Below are 25,783 nucleotides of genomic sequence, written 5' to 3'. Positions count from 1 at the left end.
TGAGGTGTGCTTGCCAGGTTGCTCTACTGTAAAGTTGGAACCTCTCTCAGTATCACATTCTTTGGAAGGAGATTAGCACACGCAGCTAAACCTCAGGAGTAGAGGTTGAAGGCAAGGCTCTCCATAAATTATCTAGAATGTGTCTGCATGGGAGATGCATTCAACTGCCCCATGGTAGGGAGAATAACATCTCCCATTCCCCCAAAGAGAACCACATTCTAATCCTCAGAACCTGAGGATACGATACGATATGTGACAAGGAGGAGTGAAATTTGCAGATGCAATTAAGAGTAATAATCAGCCAACATTTAAATAAGGGAATTATCCAGGATTATCCAGATGGGTACAATGTAATCAAAAGTGGATTCACAGTGGATCAAAGAGGGGGCAGTCAACCAAGAAGGGCAAGTGTCCTCTATGATTGAAAAAGACAAGGAAGACATTGGATCCTAGATTCTTCAAAAGGAATGCCATCTTATCAACACCTTGATTCTACCCAGTCAGATCCATTTGGGATTTCTGACCTCCAAGTGTATAAGATAAATTTATGTTGTCTTAAGCCCATAACAATGCGGTGAGTGGTTACAGCAGAAATAGGAAACTCCTAAGGCCTGATTTATTTATTCATTCAGGCCTTTATGTCAATATGAGGTAATGGATATTTATTTTATACTTTGAGTTATTACCCACTACTTATTTTGTTCCTCAAATAATTGCTGAAGCATTGACCACTGAGAATGCTTTTATTTGACTTCTGTGCCCCTTTGATATACCCCTATCATTGCGGTTTAGTTTGGGTTTTATTTGTTTTTTTGTTTTGTTTTGTTTCGTGTTGTTAGCAGTTACTGTAAAGTGCTCCAGGCTCATCGTGTCTCTTTCCTGACCCATTTCTAGAATGAGACACACTTCCAAGGAGCCCAGATTCCTTCTATGTGACATCTGCATTTTAGAAGTCGAGAAGCTGAAGGAGACCAAAAGTGGGTGACTTGCCCAAAGAATGCAAGACCTCCTTGGTGACTCAGCTGATGGTTACGTAATAGCCTTCAGAGTACACGCTTGGGTCTATAATTCATACTAGCTGGTGACAGAGTAAAAACGTTCACTCATCCTGCTGGTCTTTCTATTACTATTACTTGATGCAAAGTGATGGGTTAGTCTCTGGCGAGGTAGCTTCGTTTTGCACACCACATAAATGATAAAACACAGGGATGATTAAGCCCTAAGACGTTATTTAGGTATACAACTAAGCCAAGGATGGCCAGCTGGTGTTCGGAGAAAGGCACTACCCGGATGTTGGAAATTATGGTTTGAAGGAAAGAAGATGTTCTAGAAGAGGAGTCGATGCAGAGACCTGTCTGACTGGGGGTGAGTCTCTAAATCATCAGAGTATCATTCATCAAGTAGAGCCATTCGTTGGGCAAGCCTGTGGCAATGAGCATGAAGAACACACTTGTGTTTCAGATATAGTCCTATGCGTTGGTGATAAGAGATTTTTAAGATATGGCAAGCCATTGCCCCCCAAGGACTCAGAATCCCTGGGTAATGCTGTAAACATAAAATACTTCCCAGCTTTATTAAACAAATCTTGATAATATCTAATTTACCTTGATTTCTATATTATGATATATTTACATTAGCATTGTATTATTTCCGAAAATAATGCCATGCGGTGATTGTACGATGGGATTTTCTTTAATACAACTGTTTAATCCCATACCCTTAATGACTCTAAGCCAATCAATTCATTCTATTATAAACCCATAAAGCCTTTGCTTCGGGCCAAGATGTAAGCTTAATATCTCTCTAGGTGTTTACGGATTTATGCTAAATGAGTTCCATTTTTAAAAGCATGTTATTTTGAGATCCACAGACAAAGTCATTGCCAGCTTAATGATTTCATTTCTTTGGTAATTATATGCAATTTTAGGTATTTATGAAAATCTTTCCAGATAATGGATTTTGGTTTATATTATTATTACTTTCAGTTTCAGAAACAGGGAATGATGACATTCAGCTCAAAATATTTAACAATATAAAAAAGAGTTAGTAAGAAGGTGGTAAATAGTGTTAAAATATCTTTAAATACCGGTCCTTTATTGAGAAAACCCATTCTTGCTGCCATGGCCACATCTGCCTGCTGGTCAATATCTCAACCAGCTCTCAAGATTTGGATAAAACCTCTTCTTTGCAGGGTCCTCCCCTAAGAAGTAACTTCCCAAGTATAGTGTCTAAATAGCATCCTGATGCAAATTTCCCAACGGGAACACCCATAAAAAGAAGTAAAAATGTGAGCATCATAGTAAACCAAGAATAGCAGAATACCTAAAGGTTATGCCTGGTGGGTTTCTATTGATTCCATTAAGGAGCCTAAAGAGAGCTCAGCCTTGCTCAAGGATCTCCCCAAGGCAATGCCACATTGGGAATTGTTCTAGTAACGTGATAGGAAATAAAGCGAAGAACATCTGGGACCACCTTGCAAATAGCCACATATCACAGAGAATACGTGCCTTTCTATACAAACCAAAAAAAAAAAAAAAAAAACCTAGGAAATGTATTCCAGAAATAGACATTATTTCAGGAAATCTCCTGCCTCCAAACATCTCTATGTATACATTCAAATTGGACAAAATCTAAGCCAGCCAAAACATACAGGTGAGAGAGCTGGTTGGTGCATGCAAATGGCTAGTTGCTGACTTCTGCAGAGTTGGACAATTCAGGAAAAGCCCTGAAAGCTCTCTGTTATAATCTGCAAACTCAGCTGGTACAGAGTATTTGAGTGTCAACTAAAATTTTGATTAACTACTACTTCACTAATACTTCATATTGACAAATACCCTTAATGTCCTGGTAAGGGACAGTGCCGCCTGGAGGACTACCTTGTTGAAAATGGGATTTGAGGGTTGGTTCAATGGGTCACTAACTGCAACGAGTAAGGCGACTCCCAGGTATGTGTCATGGTGGTCTGGGGACACCTGTTGCGTGATGAGGAGTTGCCCGGCCACTGACACAGGATAGGACCTGTCACAGATGCACCTGCTAGCAGACACCTTCTGTGGGTCCATCCTAACTTGCTCAAAGATGAGGAAAGAGAAAAACAAAACAAAACAAAAAGAAACAGCATGTGTTTCACGGAGAATGAAGTAGCATAGAATAAAAGATAAGCACAGCCTTCGGAAGAATCTAAGACAGCACTGAGATAACCGTTTCTCATGGAGTGAAAAACAAGATGTAGCTTCTTCAGTGCAGGGGCATGAAAGGGGAAGAGTCTGATAGAGAAAGAAGAGGGTGAGCAGGTAAAGGTAGATGCAGAGAAATGGGAAGTGTAGCAAGAACAAAAACACACTCTCCGTAAGGAAAAAAGCATAAACCAAAGTGTGCCTTAGATCTGAATACAGGCAAATCCACAAAGAGACACTATACCACAGAAGTGCGTCTTCAGGGGGAACCCAGGTATACACTGTATTTATCCATTTAAACATCTTCACGTGAGGCTAGTTTGGAAGAGAACTACCACGAGGAGAGAGGAACTTTGATAGGAAGAAACTCCATGATCAACTCTTGACGTCTTGTCAGGTGTAAAGACCATCAGGGTTTCCAAAGGCAGAAACTGCCAGGGCGCTCCGCACCACAAGGACACTTCAAATGGCAACCGTACACTAAACAAAGCTACCACGAGGAATCCAAGCATGTCCTCACGCGTCTTCCAGTGACCACTTTGAGGAATAAAATGCTCATTTTTTTTCTAAAGGAAGACTTGTCATGATCCGAGAGGAATTATGTTTACTGTAAGAATGCTGAACGTGGTTCAAGAGGAAAAAGGGTGGTATTTCATGAACAGTGGAAAGAGCAGAGCCAAATGGAAACCAAACGGAAGATCAAAAGCAAAGTATTTGAAAGATGGCAAGTAGCACTTGGTCCAATGGATAGGTTTCGTGAAAGGATTTGAGTATCTGGAATATTTATGTTGGCAGGGAACCTTTTTGTAATCCTGCCGATGAAGTATGGACATATCCCTACACGGAACACGCTCTGGGGAAGGGTGAGTGATGTGAATTTTCACTAAAAGTGTAGGCGAGGAAATGATGTCATGACCATCATTTTTCAAGATACTTCTGCAAGTTCCAGTCAATATGTTAAAAATAAAAGTAATGAGAGCTGAAAATATTCAAAAGCAGACACAATAAAGTCATTCCTGCATATGATTACCTACCCAGGAGAGAAAAATTCAGAACATCAACTAAATAAATGAGCGTAGATGAGGTATTAGTTATGATGGCATGAAATCAATACGCAAAATCAATTTTCATACTTATGAATATTAACATATCTAAAAAGAAATGCTTTTTATATTAACAAGAAATGGCCTGATCATACCTTACAAAGCAGATAAAACACATTGTATAATATAAAATCTGAGACACATAAAAGACTTGTACACATTCAGAAGCTTTCGGTGGCAGAAATTAATTGTGTGAACAACATCAATGTATTTTCAAATTGATTTGTTGATTTAAAATAGTGAGATTTTTTTTGGGTAATAACAAAGTCATTCTAGCACGATTCTGGAAAAAAATATGCAAGTGTGAATAATTTTGGATTGAATAAGGTAGATTTTTCTTCTGCCCTCATTATTTATTGTGCTATTAATAATATTAGCATGAGGATGATGAAGTCTTTCTTTTTAGGAAGTGCCATTAACCAAACACTTGAAAGAGACAGAAGAATAACAAGTTCATCTTAGGGCAAAATAAATTCTGTATTAATTAAAAATTTATACTTCAAAAACAATGATTATGTTTATCAGGCTATTATATAATGTTTAGATTGGTATTTTGAGCCAACAGATATTAATATATAAAGAAAGACAGCATTTATCAATACAGATGCTGGTATTTCTATGTTAACACACAAACACAATTATATAATATATATATATATAGTCAGGTTTTATAGTGATATTCTCTGAATTTTGCTATGAGTATACAGAGAAACAGACACGTATAACACATACATATAATGCATATACTTTTATCTTTTATTAAACATTTTACATTTATGTGTGTATAGAAATATATAGAATTTAAAATGGTAAATAATAGAAGCAAATGTGTAAAAAATTTATATATATATATATTTTAATGAATAATGGAATCAGGATATATATGTATATTTTGTAGAAATACATACATATATATTTAATAAAGAATAATATCACTCCATAAGTATAGATATATTTAAATGTATATATATTTATTTTCTATACTTATATATTTATTTTGAATTTAAACTTATACAAATATATAAAATATAAATATTAAATAATACTTTATATTATTTTAATTTTTCACTATTTAAATTTCAATAAAATTTTATATTATTAAATATATGAATATAATATAAATTATGTATAAATAATATATATAAATTATATATTATAAATATCTAAATCATAATACAACATAAATTAACTATAATATAAAATATTTTACATTAAATATTTTAATTTTTCACTGTTTAAATTTCAATAAAATTTTATATTATTAAATATGTAAATATAATATAAATTGTATGTTATATATAAATTATATATTATAAATCTATATAAATCATAATATAAAATAAATATAATATAAATATTTTATATTAAATATTTTAATTTTCACTATTTAAAATTTCAATAAAATTTTATATTAAATATGTAAAGGTATATTTAAGAAGTATTAAATATGAAAAGTATATTTAATAAGTATTAAATATGTAAAATGCATGTTTAATAATTAAATATAATCTATAATTATTTGCCTTTAGTGTATATATACATAAAATGAATTTGTGGTGTGTAAGTATATATAAAATAAACAAACAGGAAGCTCACTGAAGGGGACCAAAAAGAGAAGTGACGCTGTGGCCAGAAGTAGAGTCAGCCAGCCAGGGACAGGAAGGAAGATCAAACAAGTCGTGAAGAACACAAGCAGGATGATGGGTAAGGGGGTCAGGAGAAGATCCTCGAGGGCATCAGAGTTGAGCGTGAAGATGGTATTTCTGAGTTCACTGCCCTGTTATTTCCAGAGGATGTGTGGCGAGAGCTAGACGCAGAGACATGTCCTGGCCACTTAGCTTAAAATCAGGGAAGTGAATTAAAACAAAGAGAAGGACTGGCGACTGAGTGGGAGAGACAGCTCCATGCCCAGCCGACCCCGCAGGGGCCACAGAGGCCCATCTGCCCAGGGCAAGGGGACATGAGCCAGGTCAAAGGTATGGAAGGCCATGCTGACCGTCCCCAACCCCTCCAGGGCCCCCACATGCCTGGCTGCGACCATCAGGGGCCGGGGACTCAGGCCTACAGGCATCCTTGTATACACAGGTGCTTGTTTTCTCGAAGAAGCCACAGGAGCTGGGCAGCCCCTAAATGCTCAAGGAGGCAGGCGGATGGACGCAGAGATGAAGCAGCACAGCCTCAAAGGACACACCACGTCCTACGACGGGGGCCCTCCCTGCTTCTGCTCCTGGAAGGCTGCTCATGCACGCCCTTCCTGGAGCTCCGATGAATTTCCCTGCACTTGGAACATTCCGTGCTGTCGGCTCATGTGCTTGGGTGAGCTCCCCACAACGTCTTTAGGATGATGACAAGCACGCGAAAATCTGTCTCCTCTGAGAGTTCTCTGCAATGCTAAGTGGAGATGATGATGGAGCAAGATCTATCAGGTTTGGGTAGAGAACCTTTGCCCCCCATCCTACAGGAAGGCATTTTCAGAGATGAAAGGACTCCAAGACTATCCTCCCTAATGCCTAGTCAAATTCCTCGGAAGCCACCTCCACTCATCTAATAAATCAAGGACAATTAAGCTCCATCAGGCTGAGAAATTCAAAGAGGATGAAGTCAGAATAAGGTTAAGAATGGGGGAAATCATGGCTCCAAAAAACTGAAAATTAGACAGAAAATCTCTATCTATCTATCTATCTATCTATCTATCATTTATTTTTGGATTTTATTAACTTATTTGAGAGAAAAAAAAACAAGCATTGGAGAGGGAGAAGCAGGCCGCCCAACCAGCAGTGAGTCCGATGTGGGGCTCGATCCCCGGTCCCTGGGATCGTGACCTGAGCCAACCAAGTGCCTCAGGAAGCATCACCATTTAAAATATCTTATGATAGTACTGGAAGTCCTAGCCTCAGCAATCAGACAACAAAAAGACATTAAAGGCATTCAAATTGGCAAAGAAGAAGTCAAACTCTCCCTCTTTGCCGATGACATGATACTCTACATAGAAAACCCAAAAGTCTCCACCCCAAGATTGCTAGAACTCATACAGCAATTCGGTAGCGTGGCAGGATACAAAATCAATGCCCAGAAGTCAGTGGCATTTCTATACACTAACAATGAGACTGAAGAAAGAGAAATTAAGGAGTCAATCCCATTTACAATTGCACCCAAAAGCATAAGATACCTAGGAATAAACCTCACCAAAGATGTAAAGGATCTATACCCTCAAAACTATAGAACACTTCTGAAAGAAATTGAGGAAGACACAAAGAGATGGAAAAATATTCCATGCTCATGGATTGGCAGAATTAATATTGTGAAAATGTCAATGTTACCCAGGGCAATATACACGTTTAATGCAATCCCTATCAAAATACCATGGACTTTCTTCAGAGAGTTAGAACAAATTATTTTAAGATTTGTGTGGAATCAGAAAAGACCCCGAATAGCCAGGGGAATTTTAAAAAAGAAAACCATATCTGGGGGCATCACAATGCCAGATTTCAGGTTGTACTACAAAGCTGTGGTCATCAAGACAGTGTGGTACTGGCACAAAAACAGACACATAGATCAGTGGAACAGAATAGAGAACCCACAAGTGGACCCTGAACTTTATGGGCAACTAATATTCGATAAAGGAGGAAAGACTATCCATTGGAAGAAAGACAGTCTCTTCAATAAATGGTGCTGGGAAAATTGGACATCCACATGCAGAAGAATGAAACTAGACCACTCTCTTTCACCATACACAAAGATAAACTCAAAATGGATGAAAGATCTAAATGTGAGACAAGATTCCATCAAAATCCTAGAGAAGAACACAGGCAACACCCTTTTTGAACTCGGCCACAGTAACTTCTTGCAAGATACATCCACGAAGGCAAAAGAAACAAAAGCAAAAATGAACTATTGGGACTTCATCAAGATAAGAAGCTTTTGCACAGCAAAGGATACAGTCAACAAAACTCAAAGACAACCTACAGAATGGGAGAAGATATTTGCAAATGACATATCAGATAAAGGGCTAGTTTCCAAGATCTATAAAGAACTTATTAAACTCAACACCAAAGAAACAAACAATCCAATCATGAAATGGGCAAAAGACATGAACAGAAATCTCACAGAGGAAGACATAGACATGGCCAACATGCATATGAGAAAATGCTCTGCATCACTTGCCATCAGGGAAATACAAATGAAAACTACAATGAGATACCACCTCACACCAGTGAGAATGGGGAAAATTAACAAGGCAGGAAACAACAAATGTTGGAGAGGATGCGGAGAAAAGGGAACCCTCTTACACTGTTGGTGGGAATGTGAACTGGTGCAGCCACTCTGGAAAACTGTGTGGAGGTTCCTCAAACAGTTAAAAATATACCTGCCCTACGACCCAGCAATTGCACTGTTGGGGATTTACCCCAAAGATACAAATGCAATGAAACGCCGAGACACCTGCACCCCGATGTTTCTAGCAGCAATGGCCACGATAGCCAAACTGTGGAAGGAGCCTCGGTGTCCAACGAAAGATGAATGGATAAAGAAGATGTGGTTTATGTATACAATGGAATATTACTCAGCTATTAGAAATGACGAATACCCACCATTTGCTTCAACGTGGATGGAACTGGAGGGTATTATGCTGAGTGAAGTAAGTCAATCGGAGAAGGACAAACATTATATGTTCTCATTCATTTGGGGAATATAAATAATAGTGAAAGGGAAAATAAGGGAAGGGAGAAGAAATGTGTGGGAAATATCAGAAAGGGAGACAGAACATAAAGACTGCTAACTCTGGGAAACGAACTAGGGGTGGTAGAAGGGGAGGAGGGCGGGGGGTGGGAGTGAATGGGTGACGGGCACTGGGTGTTATTCTGTATGTTAGTAAATTGAACACCAATAAAAAAATAAATTAAAAAAAAAAATAAAATAAAATATCTTATGAAGTATCAGGACAAGGCCAGGCAAACATCATTTGTCAAAATAACATTTTAACTCAATCAAGCAATAGGAAGCTATACACGGCAACGATGTCCAATATTCTTTTTACATTTCAACTTGTAACAGAAGACACTAAAGATGAACGGGAGGTCGGAAATGATCTTACAGTGTTCAAAGGAAGCAATTCATGCCCACCGATTTTTTGAAATCCTAAAAATAAAAGCCACCAGAATGGAGGGTGTGATGCTGTCATTGTGTTGAAGGTCTCACGGTATAACTGAGGTCGATTCTGTTTTCCGTCTCATTTCTTCAGAGTTTCTATTGTCTTCTTTAGAGATGCAACCTCCCACCATTTGGGTGGCTTTAACACAAAAGCTACAACTGCAAGATCAAGGTGACACCTGCTTCTCGGGTCGTATGTGGCTGTCTTCTCGCTGGGTCCTCACACGGGAGAAGAGGCAATGGAGCTCTCCGGGAGGGGGTCACCTTTATAAAAACACTAATCCCATCACAGAGGTCCCACCTGATGACCTGCTCACCTCCCAAAGACCCCCTTCCTAATGCCATCAACTTGGGGGTTAGCCCTTCAACCAATGAAATCTGGAAGAGCCCATTCAGACCACAGCAGAGGCTTAGACAATATTTATGTGCAGGAATCCATTTCATAGAATGCAGTGTTTCTTCTCTAATGACCATGGAAAATCCCCTTGCTGGAAACACAGCACAGAGCCAGGAGCAAAAACACCATTTCTCCCCCAACTGGAGCTGCAGAAAGCCTTTCCTAGGGAGGCAGTTGGCGTTTCCTACTGTCCATTTGTTCTAAACTATGGGGCTGAGGAGACCAACGCCAAGGAGACTCTGTCTTTGCTCTTAGGAAGCCCATCGTCTCCTTGAGTATTCAACAATTAATTTAATAATCACACCAAATGTTTACATTCCTACTGTGAAACAATTGCGCATGGCCTGGTTACCCCATGACCATACACGCTGCATGTGTACCCTGGCGACCCTCTAATGACCTGTGGTGCTCAGGGGAAGCTGCCCCAGGAAGAAGCAAAGGAGACGTGCTCTTGAAGAAGGAGCTAAAAAGATGAAAAGATACAGGAAAACATTTCAGAAAAGGGTCAGGAGAGTGTGATGGAAAAATGACACTGGGGACTTCGGCAGCAGCAGCCCAGGGGCAGAGCTTGGTGGACGGCAGTGCACTGAACAGCACCCCCAAAACTCAAGTCCACTGGGAACTCAGCACTTGACTCTGTCGACAGATGGGGTCTTTGCTAATGTCACAAGTTGAGGATCCGGAGAGGAATCATCCTGGAACGATGGTGGGCTCTCAGCTCATTGCCTGGGGTCTTTACAGGATGAGCAGTGCTATGGAGACACATGCAGAAGGTGATGGGGACATGGAGGCAGGGGGCCCAAGAGCCAAGGGACGTCAGGGGCCATGGGAACTCAACGAGCTAAGAGGGAGACAGGGAGACGGTAGGTTCTTCCTTGGAGCCTCCAGAAGACTCCAGCCCTGCCAACACCTTTGTCTTGCACTTGTGGGCTGCTGAGCTGTGACACAATGTGTTGTCCTGAACACGGGGTCCCCTTCTGTTGGAAACACAGCCCCAGGGGCCCCCGTTCCCACAGGCCACCATGCGCCTGTGAGCTTCTTTATAAGGTTTAAAGTTTGCTGGGGTGTTTTGTGAGCCCTTCTCTAGTAGGCTTTGGTACTTCGTCTTGCTCTGTTTCTCCTTTTTTAATTTATGTCCCTCTGTCCACATTGGTTCCACCTACCCCCAAAGTGCCATTGTGCTCATTGGGGAGGTGAAGGGGGACACCCATCCTACCACACATGAGATGAATAATAAAGGCTGGGGAGACCAAGTGGACAAAGGAAAGGAATGCCTCTCGTCTGCCAAGGCTGACTAGGCCCTATTAGGTGCGTAGAACAGAAATGTGGACCGAGGTGGGATGCTTGAGTAATGAGGCCACGAGGATGTGCATCCTCAAATGGCGTGTACGTGGAGGCATAACTCGGTAAGGGGCAAGCTGCCCCACTCTCGGCACACAGTCAGAGGGAGCACGGATCACTCAGCAGCTCGCGAGCAATTTGGGAAGCTCGTGTTTCTCCCCCTTGTCATGCAGCAGCCCGAACCTCCAGAAGCAAGCTGGCTCATGGCCCTGCAGAGCCGCAGCAAGCATCGCCAGCCACGCACAAGTGGACGCAGGCCAGTGGGTTCCTGACCACTCGGGTGGCACACAATTGTCACAAAAAAGAGGACGAAAAGAGGGCCTTTTTTAAATAAAGGTCAAATGCCTGTACTTAGAGGCATGTGGCAATACACTGCCATCTAGAGAGATGACAACCTCCCTGATTTACAGCATCACTTCATTACCATGGAGATCCTTCCGAAAACACCACCAAATTTTCCCCCAGCATTCCCTAAACATAACCCAAATTAACTCTGGCTCCTCCAAAAACACAACAACAAAAAAGAATCTGTGGTTGAGCTCGGAAGGTTTCCAAAATGGTGAGCTAAATAAGCCACTCAGAGCAGAGCTATTCTATTTCTATTTGGACACCTTCCTTGCTATGAAGAAGGAGCATCGGGAATTAATTGCTCCAGTGGCCATGCATTACCACGTGATGTTTCACATGTCACCTGGCAGGGTGTCCTTCCTTTTATTATTACTCTACAATGGGGTCACCGGTGTATTCTAATGAAATTTGCAAAGACAGACATGATCTATAATAATCGAAGCACAGAAGCTACAAAAAAAAAAAATCAATAGGTTGTACTAGGAGCATTAGTCAGGAGCTAGCGATTATTTCCAAATAAAGTCTTCATGGTCGCCATTTAGCAAAGAGGGAGTTAAGACACACGATGGTTTTTCTTATTTTTGCCCCCATGTGAGACGCTCCCATGTTCTCTGAAGGAACAACAAGGTTGGCCGCATTCTCAATTTCATCAAGTTGAACCCACAGGTCATAAAACCACATGTTCTGTGTGACCCATGTTTTCCAATCCTGCTTTTGGAATCCTTGGATGAGGATAAAGGTACAGATTTAAGAAGAGTGGTGAGAGAGGAATTAGGTTGTGACTGGGGCTTCTCTGCAGGGATTTCATGGCACATGAAACCTGCGGGCTTGCCTTCCTCTCCAATCCACAGAACAAGCCTCGGTTTCCCCAGGGCAGTCAGCCACATCACTCAGGTGGAGGAAGGGTCCACTGCTCTGCTGTCTCAGCAAACACAGCCCACGGTGACGGAAGGCTGGTGGCCAGCAGCTAACTCACTGAGCGGAAAAACTCCCCAACGGCCTAAAACCCCAGAGCGTCTGGCATTTGTCTATTTTCCTCCCGCCATCTTGGAAATCCAAATACATCCAAGTGGACATATCCACTTGTCCGCTTTATTATTCTCATCTTGTTTACTAAGAGAGGGACACATTTGATGCAAACTGCCTGCTGAAAACGTTAAGCTTCTCCAGTGTCAACACTACACGATCATGCATGATGGATGCAGTGATTTTGTGATTCATACCCCATTCCTATTTTATTAAATCAAAATGAAGAGTCAACGCCATCACTACAGAGCTGTAATGTTTAGGTGGGCCATTTCATGCCGCGGAGGAATGGACACGCAGGGTCATGGGAGGAACCTTCACATACGAGATTCAAAATAAGGCAAAAGCTCAGTGTCACGCGAGCAACCAACTTTTCTGTTTTCTTTTGTTTGGGCTGAAGGAAGAAGTCAACCTCCCCATCAGAATTGCCTGGAAACATGTGTTAATTGGACAGCTAGATGAATATGTGTAACATGCACTATTGCTTTGAAACCAAATAATTAGGGAGAGCTGACAGGAGATCAGCCAGCAATGCATTAGCATCTTTTAGCCAGATATTATGAGTTGACAGACTGAGTGAAGCACAGCAGATTGGGACCAGTCCACTGTGGAGATAAATTCTATTAATGAACCTAACATGTATTGCTTTGGATACAGAGTTACAGAATGGTTCGTAAGTCACCAAGAAGAGGAGGCTATTGACAAAAATCAGCAGAAGGAGATGGATGGCCCTTATATCTAAGCAAATGTCAGTGGTAATTGGATCGGCCTAAAGATCATCCAATTTCTTAGCTCCGGGAGGGGGTGGCGTCAGTGATGCTATGACTATTTTTAATGATACAGATTTAATGAAATAAAGCAACACAAGGAAACAAAGAGACACCTAGCGTCTAATAGGTACGTTATCAATGGTGCTGATTTAAAGCATTGAAGTGAATAGAATAAATAGTTCTTATTGTCCAGGATCATCTTTGAAAAACGTGAAGTATTATGCCAAAATGCAGGTTTGTGTTAACTGAGTAACGCACACACAGTTGTTTTTTGTGTAGACGAAGTGGCGCTATTTTGCAGGACTCTAGGAAAATGGCGCCAGGAAAATGAATTTTGCTGTTGGGAGGTGGTGTGATTCTGCAGAATCGGCTGACAGACTGCTTTGGGATAACAGGGTCTCAAACAATTTTCTCAGGTACACCGAAGCCAAGAGGACCAGACACCCAGAGGAAAAGTTCAATGGTATCATTGAGAATCATTCAGAGGCTCAAAATCATTTAGAATTAGGAATCAGCAGTGATTCTATTAATAGTTCGCCTAGTGGATTAAGTTGCAAAGTGCCTTTAAATCTCTTTTTCACTTTAAAATCCTTAAAATGTACATCGTGTCTATACGTAAGGGTCACAGGTGTCATGAACATGTGATTGTGGCTACAGATCCTCAGGCTGATTTAACTTGGTGTGTTTGCACTTAGACTCAAAGTTCTCATTTCTGTAAAATCTACTTTTTTTTTTCTGGTAATTGATTACATGGCGTGATGTAAGGGAAGATGTCACATAAATTGAACCATTACAAGAAGAAGGAGAAGACATGAAAGAAGAACCACCACCACCACCATCTGCCTTTATTTCCAAACTGATAGAATGAAGTGGAAGTCAACAACAAACTGCCTCCACGTGAGCCAAAAGCTACTTTCATTCACACTCACTGTAAGGTTTTAGTTAGAGACCATACAAGTTCCTACCTAAAAACTACTCGATGTAACAGGTCTGATCGACTCATCATAACACAATGAAACTTTTACATACGGTATCACTTCAAAGTTTGAAATATCAACAAAGAGATGTTACAAACACAATGAAATTGATCAACATGGTGCAGCATCTTAGGTTTGGTGAGGAATTTCAAGCTTCAGAATCATACCAAAGAGACAAAAAGAATTTTCAGTAAACTCTATTAAAATATGTGTGTACATAGGAGCACCAGGGTGGCTCAGTGGTTGAGCATCTGCCTTTGGCTCAGGTCGTGATCCCAGGGTTCTGGGATCAAGCCCCCCATCAGGCTCTCTGGTCAGTGGGGAGCCTGCATTCAAGACTGCATGAAAAATGATGAAAATAATTATCTGGTAGAGAAACAAAAGCAGTGGAATATAGGCAAAATAGTTATTCTGTTTAAATTCTATTATTCAAATCCTTACCCGCCTATGTTGCAGATTTAAAAAATGACCTGTTCTTTGTTAGGGATTTTTATTTCTAGCATATTACAAATGAAAGGAATTGTATGCTTTTTAGGGAAATACCTATCAAATTAACATGTTAAAAATAAATTTGATACATTAAGTTTACCTGGAATTAATATCATTAATCATGGTTTTAAACATGCAAGATCAATTACGAGCAGTGCACTTCTATATTAGATGATTTGTCTGAAATTATATGCCAACTGCATAACCCATTTAAAAATAATGACTTAAGTAAGAATATACAACCGAATATTATACGGATTCAATATGATGGATGTGCTTTCCTTCATTAAAGGATGAATCACTGAAGAGTTAGTATAAATATAATCTCCAAACACCTGACCTTTGGTCTCCTGAAAAATTAATCATGGAGATGTTTTATAGTGAAGAATACACAAAGATTCTATATGAGAATTCATACTGATGGAATTAACTAAAAAATATGCATTGCTGACTTCAATTAAAACAAAACAAAACAAAACAAAAAACCTGAACTCCAATAAAAAATAAAGAAAGAAAAGTAAAACAAAAAAAATATGTTTTGGACCACAGCAGACTTCAAAGAGTGGGCTGGAGTCACTATTGTGTATTTGGGCCACTTCCAGAAAGGCAGTGACTATGATTCCATTTTGTTGGTAGCTAGATGTTACCGCCCAGTGCAATGGAAATTCGTAGTGTCTATAAATTAATTTGTCTATTTATGGTAATTTTCTGGTAAAGGAAGAGAAGCTGAAAGAAACAACCATTGATGGGAATGATATCAAACACGGCAGTAACACTGCTTAGAGCTTAAGAACACAAGAGAGGTGCAAAGCACCCCCTGACAAATTTCAGCCCACACGGATCGTGTTTTCTTCAATTTTTCACTATTGTCTGAAATCCACAATCATCACCTTCAAACATCTGTTGCCTTATTCTCTAATTATCTACCCCACACATGCTGGCGGTTAATTATACATTCTCTTATTCCGTAATTACGACCTTGTTGGTTTTCCCAACAAGACTTTAAACTCCTCATGAACTGCATCAAAACCTGAGCTCCTTTTGTGGTAACCGCCCTACTTGCACAGTGCGGTATCTTCCCAACAAATACTTTCTGCCTGATAATAATCAAATGTCACAATGTTCCATGGGTTGCGGAGAGGGCAACCCAAACTTCAGCTGAGACACCATGATAAGATCTGGACCAGAGACGATGAGAAATTATGCCAGCCACTCATTTATTGAGAAAATACTTGGTTTTGCTCCTTTTTTCTCAACAAATAAGGTTTTGCTATCGTAGCTTGTTTACTTTTTCATCATGCTAAGCAGTTGTTTTTTTGTTTGCTTTTTTCCAACATGGCACAAGGACTCTTTCCTGAGCCAAGGAATTTCAAGAAAACACCTAATATTTATCAGGCATATAACCGCTTATAATAGCTAGCTGACTCTACCTTATTACTCTTGGACACAAAATGGACACATGATACATTTGGCTCCATTTGTGTGGATCATTCACGGTGGCGTCACTTTAATTATGGAGAATCCAAAACCATATACTCTAACTCATTGCTGTTGTTTCAAGAATCTGTGTTGTTAGCACTTTAGAGCAAATCTTAGGAGTTATTCCAATACAGACGTGGAGAACTGCATGGAAACAGGCAACCTATTAACTCTTTCCAAACCCTATTATAGTAGGCACACAAACACTCAGAATCCTGTGCATTGTGGTAGATAACGTTTGTCTCTTTGTGATTTCCAAGGTGGTGGTAGTGATACCCACTCTTTCTTGGAGTTATAGATCATGACCATGCCTATAGCCTTAGTTCCCATATATCACTCTCAATTCTTGATTCTTGCCCAGCAAAACGCTAACTCTGGGGAAATCCATCTTTTATCCAGCACACATCTACATGTTTGCTCATGAGCACAGATGAAGGAAAACACAGACCCACGTTGAGTGGTCTCACCTTCCACTCATGATCATAAATGTGCAGGAGGTTCAAATTAGAGACAATATTGCATTTCTCCAAAAAATTTCCTTTGGAGATTCCCTAAACAACCAACACCTATGGAATCCCGTCATCCCCCAGTCCCATCTTCACTGTTGCTTTGTGATCTCACAGTTTTTCTTTATAGTGTAGTAAGAATGAACAATCTAAAGAGAACATTGATAAGTGCCCATGAACCCACTGACCCATATGGCAATAACGATCCCATCTTCCATGCTCCCTCATTTCCCTACAGGTAAATGGTAGGGCTATCATCTAAGACTAACGATCACACATCAAATCTCATGAATTTACCAATCTGACAACAAAGCACCCCTCTCTCGCCACATCTTGTTTTCCTCTTGTGGAGGAAACCCAACCTACTGATTGTGTTATTGTTCAAAGTACTTTCCGTCCCCCTCTGTGGGGAAAAAATATACACCGGGAGCTGTTCAATGGCAGGCTTGGCCATAAGACTTACAGTGTCCCACCCTGGGAAGACTTTTATTGCCCCACCTCAATGACAGGAGATAAACCCATTTGACATGCTCTAACGAGTGATGCATGGACAGAATTTAAACGCACCACTTGTAAGAAAAAACCTTGGGAACTCTGACGTGGCACTGCCATGCTTTCCCTCCACTCTGCCATCCCATCAGAAATGTGTCTTCACCCTGGGATTGTGTCCTAGAATGAAGAAGAGATGGAGAAGAGCCAAAGCGAATCCCTGAAGAACACACGCCATTTGAGAGAAATAAACCTCTCTAGTTGCACGTCACTGATATTTTAGGGATGTTTGTTAATGCAGCGTAAGGTAAGCTAAACTGATCAATACCACATGCCCCTAGATCATTCCTACAGCATACAGACATGCTGTGAGAACTTCTATCATATGAGAAATACAATAAATTTCTCTTGGGTTTATGTATCCCCCTAGCTGTTGCCTATTTCTCTGCTCTTTTACAGAAAATCTCTTCAAAACTGTCCCCTATACGCACCAACTGCAGTTCCATGGCTCTTATTCACCATTAAAGTTACTCCCACTGGGCTGCTCCACCTAATGCTCCACTAAAATTACTGCTATTCTAGTAAAACTTGCCAATATCGTCCAGGTGTTACATTGGTGGGCTTCAGACTCTGACTTTTCTGCTGTCTCTATCTTCAGACTCTTCATGACTCTAAATACCACCGATGGGGACTAGCCCAACATTTTCCTCCTCAGCACAGACCTGTCTCTTGAGACTCCCCCTGAACTCGGGCACCCACCCCTATGTTGTCTTTGATGACCTATATTCATTTCAACGTCAAACTTTCAAACCTCAACTCATCCTCAAGGTTCTCTCCCCCAGCACTGTCTCCAATACCATCCAGGTCAACAAATTTGGACTCCTTTCCTTTCCCTACATTCCACACGCAAATCATTTGCAAATCTTATTTTCAGAAATATATAAAAAAAAATTCAAGCCCTTCTCCCCACCTCATTACTCCCATCTGAGATATACAGTCATAATTTCTCTTGGCGACTCTTAAATTCGCCTCTGACCAGTCTGTTGCTTTCTGCTCTTGCCCCTACAGGCTGATCTCAGCAAGGCAACAAGTGTTACTTTAAAACATACTTCACCATGTCACCCCTCTGCTGAAATGCCTCCAATTCTTCTCCTTTTAGTCCTAAAATTAAAGTCAAAGTTCTTAATGGCCTCAACCCACTTGGATCCCAGTCACTCATTGCTATCTAGTGGTCTTCCCCAATGCAATGGGAAAACTTCCACACTGGTATGTTCCTTCTGCTTGGAACACCCTCTGGTACATCAACAAGGCTTCCTCCCTCACCTCTTTCAATTCTTTATTCAAACTCATCCTTTCCAACGAGGTCAAAGTTCACCACCCTGGTTACACTTGTACTTTCCTCAGCAATCCTGACTCTCTTTATCCCCTTTCATTTATATCATAGCACCCTTCGCCTTCCAAAATAATATGTAACTTATTTAATTCTTAAATTCATTTTCCATGGCCTTCATAGAATATCAATTGTACTAGGCAGGAAATTTTGTCTACTGGGTATGTTGATGCATCTCCAATTGCTTAGAGCAATACCTTATATGAAAGAGGGAATCCATAATAAAAATAAAATATTAAAAAATAATACACCGCAAATGTCGTTTTTGAAATTACACAATAATGCTGTGTAACGCATGAGAATGAACGTTTAAAATTCTTAGAGAATAAATTATTTGAAAAGTTGAATTATTTGAAAAGTTGAAAAGTCAAGAAAATGTACAGAATGTGCTTCACCAAATATACAAATTCTTGATATGTCCTTCCCAGGTTATTGAAGCACAATTATTCAGATGGCCGCTTCCAGCTGTGCAGGTGGCTTTGCTTTGATTTGCTCATTTGGCTCTTTGTTTTTGTCACAGGTGAGCTGATATTTCATTTTCTTTTATTTCTTATTTCTGTCCTATTTTTGGACACCCATCAGCGAATCTATATTCCTTCCGCACAGACTTGTAACAAGTTGATGAACTGCATGTGTTCTCTGGTCTCCTGAGGCTTGTTCCTTTACTTCTGTCCCACATACCTTCCTGTGCCTGCTTTCCCCCAGCGTCATCCTTACAGAGCCTGAGAAATCTCAGATTCCTAGAATGTTCTTGAAAAGCTGGGCTTGGGTTTGCCAAGATTTATCATCACCTCCCCTGCATTACTGCAGAGAGCAATGAAGCTGCACACCTGGGAAAGACGTTTCAATGATTAGAAAGCCAACCTCTGTCTTTCACAGGAGGACAAATGCCACACTGCCTCAGAAACACGGGAACCTGTGCTGTTTCTCACTGTCTCCAGGAAGAGAGGTTACGGCTTTTTTTCTGGGAGCCATTCCATTCCAGGAAGCACACTTATAGTCATCTCATCTTAAAACCAGGTAGAGAAGGGTAAGCTAAAGATAGAGACCTTAGGGGAGACAGAAAAGCCTCCTGGGTGAGGTCTGTGTGCATGAGTGTTTGTGGAGATACATGCAGAAAGAGGAACCAATTGTATAAGCAAAAAAAAAAAAAAAAAAAAAAAAGACAGGATATACCCAGGGGAAGCAGACAGGAACACAAAATGAAAACACGTACTAAGACACAAATGGATGGCAAAGAGAAAGGAGGCATTATTATTGCTTCTGATGAAAAACTAGTACATGTCATTATAGAACTTTAGGAAATACAGAAAAGTAAAAAAAAAAAAAGAGGGGAGTGTAGAGAGAGAAAGCAGTACAGATCATTGAACCACACACAATGATCACTTTTATCCTATCTTATCGCCCAAGATTTTTGGGGGGTGGGTGGAAGATTTTGGTGTCAACTAGCCGGATATTTGAACCCAATGCTTCCCTACAGCTGGAGTCTCTGCTCTAAAGCTGAATCCAATGTACAGTCTCTGGAAATTTTGCTTTGGTGCACCAAAACCCAGAATCTGTTCTTTCTTTCTAAAACCTCTCTCTATCCAAACCACATAGGATGGGTCAGGAAATATTGCCTCCTTTACTTGGTGCCTAAATCATCCTTCTGCATTTCTTGACACATTAAGATTATTTGTTTTGTCTTTAATGCGGCTTCTTTTTTTTTTTTTTTTATTTATTTATGATAGTCACAGAGAGAGAGAGAGGCACAGAGACACAGGCAGAGGGAGAAGCAGGCTCCATGCACCGGGAGCCCGACGTGGGATTCGATCCCGGGTCTCCAGGATCGCGCCCTGGGCCAAAGGCAGGCGCCAAACCGCTGCGCCACCCAGGGATCCCTTTAATGCGGCTTCTAAAGTCTTTATATTTCTGATTTAAAGATGTAAAAAAAAAATAAAAATAAAACATGCCAAACACGTTCGACACGGAATTCAATTATATGCTCATCTACGAAGTAAAGTAGGTGGTTTAAACAAATGATAATAACCTTCAGATTGATCACTAAGTCGCATGTTGATTTTTTAAATGGCACTATCTACACTAGGTTTAATATTTAGTGTTGTGACATATCTTAAGAGGGTTTAGTAAAGTATCAATGTTTTCACACGGTGTTCAGTCATGCATAGTGTTCGATGTTGACGTTGTGGCTGCCCGGCGTACCGGTGTAACATTTCCTGTGTGTGCTCTTCCTCCTTCGTGATTTCCTTTGCTTATGGACATCATCTACTTAGTAGACATTCAATGTCCCACCATTCTGCCATTTGTGCTTCTTCTCTTCCTTCCAGGTTCTTAGCCCCTGTTCTGACCATATATTGTCATGCTGGTCTCAGAGTCTACGTGTTAGCTCCACTCCTGTCTCCTCTATGTGCCCTAGTTAGGCTCTTGTTGGCTTATTTCTACATGGTCTTGCTATTTTCAGGTTTCCTTTCATGGTTTAAATCCTGGTCAAGATTGTGCATAATTTTGATTCAATAAAATCTCAGAAGGCATGGAGTTTTGTAAGCATCGTTCAGCAGCCTGTCTCTGCCATTCTGTGTTCATCCATGACAGAGCTCCCATTGGGGTGAGCAAGGGCTTCCTTTGTTCATGTATCCTGTGTGGAGTGATCTCGTGGTCCTCACATCCTTCAGAGATTCCCTTCTTCCTCCCATTATCCCTTGCTGGACACCTTTCTGCTCTTGCTTTGGATATTTCTTCTCTTCCATCTTACCCTTCTTCCTCTATGATGTTCGTATGATGGTGTTACCTTGGCACTTTGACCCTGGAGAGGATAGACCCTGTTTGCTTATGAAAAAGGCTTTGTCGGGGATACTTCGGTGACTCAGTGGTTTAGCACCTGCCTTTAGCTCAGAGCATGATCTTGGAGTCCCAGGATCGAGTCCCACATCGGGCTCCCTGCATGAAGCCTGCTTCTCCCTCTGCCTGTGTCTCTGCTTCTCTCTGTGTGTCTCCCATGAATAAATAAATAAAATCTTTTAAAAAAAGGAGATTTGTCTTCATATATTCTTTCTCTCTTATATTATGGTTAGGTTGGGCTAATTGGAGTAGAATTCTACTTCTGTGTTTTGTGTTCACATGGGGTCATGGTATATCTCCAAGGTCTTGCCTGGCTACACTAGTGCTGCATCATACCCCTGACCACATATCACAGGCGTCTGCTGTCTCCTTTTTCATGTGGGCATTATATAGAGGATCTAGGACAATCTGTATGTTACATTATTATTTTAACCACTTGCATAAATTTCTAACCCTTATGCTATTTGCAAAAAATTAAAACAGATGGAGACAAATGACATACATGTTTGTGTTGGAGTCACTCATTTAAAGTAACACTGCAATGATCATCTTTCTGTGCTGTTTTACTGGATTCTGTTGCTCTCCAAAGCTAAGGAAAGAAGAAACAGTGTTTTGGCACCATTTATTTTACTTTAAAACTAAAACAAAAGAAATGTCCTTTTTCACATCCCTAATAACTGGTGGCATATCCATGTAGCTTTATAGCCTTTTGGCCTCTCTGTGATTTCTGTTTTGAAGTCCATTCTCTTAGTGTTTACTGTAGAGTTTTACATCAGTGCCCAAAATCTTATTGCTGATTAAAGCCCACAGTCATACTTAGGAAGTATTTGGCAGCACATCTGGAAAAGTTTAAGCTGCGGACTTTAAAAAAAGAAGAAAAAATGTATTTTTGTCCCTTACAAGAAGGCCAGAGAGAGAGGTTTATAACTCAGCTACTCCACAATGCCTCCAGGAGCTCAAACCATCTCTCTCTTACCACTACACCATGTTTAGCTGTTGGGTTTTCATCTTGTCCTCAACCTTGCAGCTCCTGATGTGAGAGTTGGTCATCCACATCCAGGTAAGGGGAAGGGAGGTCATTGGTATAAGGTGTTTGGATCCTTTTTATTATATAAGAAAGATTTCTCAGAAATTATGTCCATATGGGTGCACAGGTATCTCCTTGGTCCCATTCATCTTGGATGCCCCCCACCGCCCACCCACTCCATGCAGGTTGGGAAAGTGTATTAGACCAGCTGACCAAAGTGTGTCCAGGCCTCAGAACTGTTTGGCTCAAAATGGGAAATTCTTTTGGAATGCTTGAGTTCCATTGAACCAAGATTCAATCATTTTTCTAATTAACCTTCATCTGAAAGCAACAGTGTAGACAAACACCCCATCACAAAAGAACAGTGACATTACACTAGTTTATCCAACATCCAGGAATAAATGATACCTCCTTAAGTGCTAAGGAAGACATAATGAAGTAAATGCAAGTTCTGGTGCAAAGGGTTAAAGGAACAAGATTTATGAAAACAGTTGAATGAAAGTTAAATAAAAATGAGAATCCAGACCTGAAAATAATATAATGGCAGTACTAATAGCTGTCCAAAGTAATTACATAGCCAATTATGGTTACAAATGAAAGTTAATGATCATTAATTATTATCAGTATCTTTTTCTTATAGATCTCAAACTTCAGAAATTAATATAGAAAGTACAACTAAAAATTCAAACAATTCCCCAACAATTAAAAAAATATCACCCAGCAACACATTAACAACCCACCAGTTCATGCAGAACCAGGATCTATAACCACCTTTTATTATTTTAGAGAGGACTGCATCTGTTGGACTCATGCTATTTGTGTTTGTAACAAGACATGCCCTTGGATGAGGTGAGACACTTCACTGTGAAAATTTAGAATAATTTTATTCATAACTGAAATGAAAAATAGAACCAAACTTTCTGGATGGCTGACATAAGAAATGCCTGATGGTTATACATCTATGAGATAATTGGATGGAATTCAAGTTTCCACGGATGGAAAATAATGATGTATGACTCTAATACAACAAAAAGCCACTACAATCAACTCAGGCCATAGTCATTAAGCTTTTTGCCCAGGTGTCTGACTCCACACTACTTGTTAAAATAAGACAATGTCAAGGCGCCTGGGTGGCTCAGCTGGTTAAGTGTCTGCCTTCAGCTCAGGTCATGATCCCAGGGTCCTGGCTCCTGGATCAAGCCTCACATCAGGCTCTCTGCTCAGTGAGGGAGCCTACTTCTCCTTCTCCCTGTGCCTGCCCCTCCATCTACTTGTGCCCTTATACTCTCTCTCTGTCAAATAAATAGATAACATATTTAAAAAAAAATAAGACAATGTTCCCATTCCTGAAATTAGCAGAGCAGTTAAGTTCTCTCTGTCAAATAAATAGATAAAATATTTTTTAAAAAAATAAGACAATGTTCCCATTCCTGAAATTAGCACAGCAGGTAAGTAGCAAAAACAACACCAACATCAACAAGCAAGAATCTGTGTCACCCTTAAAAGAGGCACGTGGAAGATTTTAGAAACACAAGTAAGTTATTAAAACTGATAAGAAGCTCAAAAGCTTATACTGAAAACCATTTGGCTATTCCCAATTATTAATACAATATATTTTAATTTTTAAGCTTTTTTCCCCAGATTCACATTTAAATTCTAGCTAGCTAACGTACAGTGCAATATTGGTTTCCGGAGTAGAATTCAGTGATTCATCACTTACATACGACACCCAGTGCTCGATATGACAAGTGTCCTCCTTAATCCCCATCACCACCTAGCCCATCCTGCCCCACAGCCTTTCAGCAACCCTGAGTTTGTTCTCTGTCGTTACAAGTCTCCTATGGCTTGTTTCCCTTTCTTTTTTCCCCCTTCCATATGTTCATCTATTTTGTTTCTTAAATTCCACAGATGAGTGAAATCATATGGTATTTGTCTTTCTCTATCCGACTTATTTCGTTGAGCATAATACATTCTGCTCATTCCACTCCATAGAGACTTCCTATAGACTGGGGCATAGAAGCTACATATTTGATAGAAAACATCAAACTGTACCCATTTGAAACCCAGTTTCTCAGTTCATATGATATCCTTTCATAAGAAAGTATGAAAGTTACCTTTGTATAAGACCGAAAACCATCATGTTTTCAAGACAATTAAAAAGGTAACAATTGTAGCCAAGAGATAATATCCTTGGTCTTTTGGATTATTTTCATGCTCTGGGTCATTGGTGGTGGTGGGAGACAAAGATATGTTCATTTAAATTACCTTAAGGTTAAACATAACACCTTTATAACAAGAGTAAAATACGGGCCTAGAAAAAAAATCTAAAACGAGTGACAGAAACAATTGTCCAATATGAGAATTGCCATTCCCGTGAGGAAGAAATGAAGTGAGATGTGCCCACATCATAACTGCTTGCAGTTTTTGTTCTGCTTCCCACTGTGGTGAGTGGAATGGGAGGGGAGTTGATATCATTGTGATCCTGGACAGAGCCAGCCACTCTGCACCTTGTTATATAGCATGACATCACTTAAATGCATTTGGTGTTTAATGTGGCTGGAGAAATCTCCAAATGTCAATTGAAATCCTGCCCTTAATTTGTCATGAGCAGGATTTGAATTTTAACAGGAACAACAGGGCCCCTTGCCCAACATCATTAATGAAGATACTCGAAGAGTGCTTGAAAGCATAAAAGCAGCACCCGGGGAGCCTTTCGCATACTCCAGGGATTTGGCTGGTCAATGCCATACCTCCATTATAAATTCAGTACCATGGACAGCTGATGACTACTCAAGAGACCACAAAACCATTCACAGCAAAATCATGTTCTTTTCCTCTTTTTTTTTTTTTTCCTCCCACGAGCAAAGATAGATATTGGTCCAAGCGATGCCATAAAGGGCATATGCTTCCTTTCACTTTTAGGGACTGTAAGAGAATGCTGGAGACAGATTTCCCTGATGTTTGAAGGTGGTTTTACTGTCTGAACATGTGGATGTCAAAAATACTTATCCTTGGGCTGATCCTTTTTTTTTTTTTCCTCTGTGAGACAAAATGAACCACTTATCACTACAAATCATGGCCTCTGGATATGGACTAATAGCCTCCCAGCAGTTCTATTTGTAGGGATCTCCCCATATCACTCCTACATTTTTACTCCTCCATTTTTCTAGGCATTGGGTTAGTTTTACAATTTACAAGTTATCGGCTGATCCTAGATCCTCCTCCTGACTTGTGTGGGTATGTGGGCCTCCCCTTAGCATCTGCCATGACCCCTCACTC

The 25,783-nt window shown here is 40.2% G+C and overlaps 1 protein-coding gene across 16 annotated transcripts in view; it reads right to left on the bottom strand.

Annotated features, from left to right (window-relative positions):
• LOC140628113 (neuroligin-4, X-linked) overlaps positions 1 to 25,783 on the bottom strand; it is a 330,655-nt gene that overhangs the window by 150,990 nt on the left and 153,882 nt on the right. For 3 of the 16 annotated variants that reach the window (XM_072817079.1, XM_072817078.1, XM_072817080.1), the window contains one exon: positions 21,980 to 22,066. The exons of the other annotated variants lie outside the window; for them this stretch is intronic. The gene's annotated coding sequence lies outside the window, so the exon portion shown is untranslated. The remainder of the gene's footprint in view (positions 1 to 21,979; positions 22,067 to 25,783) is intronic. 16 annotated transcript variants of the gene reach the window in all.

This window comes from Canis lupus, chromosome X, assembly GCF_048164855.1.
Source record: "Canis lupus baileyi chromosome X, mCanLup2.hap1, whole genome shotgun sequence".
Lineage (NCBI taxonomy): Eukaryota > Metazoa > Chordata > Mammalia > Carnivora > Canidae > Canis > Canis lupus.
This window is presented reverse-complemented; position numbering and strand designations above follow the sequence as displayed.